This window comes from Octopus bimaculoides, chromosome 15 (genome assembly GCF_001194135.2).
Source record: "Octopus bimaculoides isolate UCB-OBI-ISO-001 chromosome 15, ASM119413v2, whole genome shotgun sequence".
In the NCBI taxonomy this organism is placed as follows: domain Eukaryota; kingdom Metazoa; phylum Mollusca; class Cephalopoda; order Octopoda; family Octopodidae; genus Octopus; species Octopus bimaculoides.
The window spans coordinates 38,045,875-38,046,946 of record NC_068995.1 but is presented as its reverse complement, the minus strand read 5'-3'; the positions used below and the strand labels follow the sequence as shown (position 1 = coordinate 38,046,946).

Sequence of the window (1,072 nt, the reverse complement as noted above, 5' to 3'; positions counted from 1 at the left end):
TTTATGTATTTATTTATTTATGCGCGTTTTTAAAGCCTAGCCAGGCTCACGGGCCCCGGTTTCCCGGTTTCTATGGCGTATGTGTTCTCCCAGCTGGACGGGACGTCAGTCCATCGGAGTGTTATCTAGTAAGAAGAAAGAGTGAGAGAAAGTTGAGCGAAAGAGGACAACAGGGGTGCCCCCCCTACCAGAGCCTCGTGGAGCTTTTAGGCGTCTTCAGTCAATAAACACTCACAAGGCTCGGTCTGGGAATAAGAAACCGGGATCCTACGACCGCGAGTCCGCTGCCATAACTACAGGGCCATTGTGCGTCTACATACACACACACACACACACACACACACACACACACACACACACACATATATGTATGTATGTATGTATGTATGTATGTATGTATGTAGGTAGGTAGGTACGTACGTACGTACCTACGTGCGTACGTACGTATGCATATGTATGCGTATATATAATATATACATAAACATATACATATATAGGTATATATATTATAAACATTCAAACATATATATATGAATATACGCAGATATGTTTGTGCGTGTGTGTATGTGTGTGTGTGTGTGTGTGTGTGTGTACATCAATAATTGAACAAAGCAATCGATTTAGGATTTTTGGCAATTGTGCAAGATATGAAATTCTCACGGTTTATCGGGTAATATTTAAAACAAAGTAAAACAGCGAACCAGATTGGTCGTGTAATCGAGTGATCCTCAGACAAGTGAAGTTACAGTCAAAGGCACTGATTTATTAAACTGTGGCATGAAACTGGCAATCAAGAATAGTACAGAACACGAAGGTTAAGAATTATATTTTACTGTCATAGAATATAAAATTAAAATAAGTCATAGGCGGTCATTTACATTTAAAAAGGCAGACAAATGGGTCCGAGAGACACCTTAACTCTAGACATCTTTGGATCTAACGTTTATAATGGTTTAAAATATATTAACCTTATTATTTATTTTTGTACACACGCATGTTTAACTATATTGTAACTACACACACACACGCATATATATATATATATATATATATATATATATATATATATATA

General features: G+C 37.2%; 1 protein-coding gene across 1 annotated transcript in view; it reads right to left on the bottom strand.

Annotated features, from left to right (window-relative positions):
• Window positions 1–1,072, bottom strand: part of LOC106870918 (neuronal acetylcholine receptor subunit beta-3) — a 7,706-nt gene that overhangs the window by 2,871 nt on the left and 3,763 nt on the right. The window lies entirely within an intron of this gene.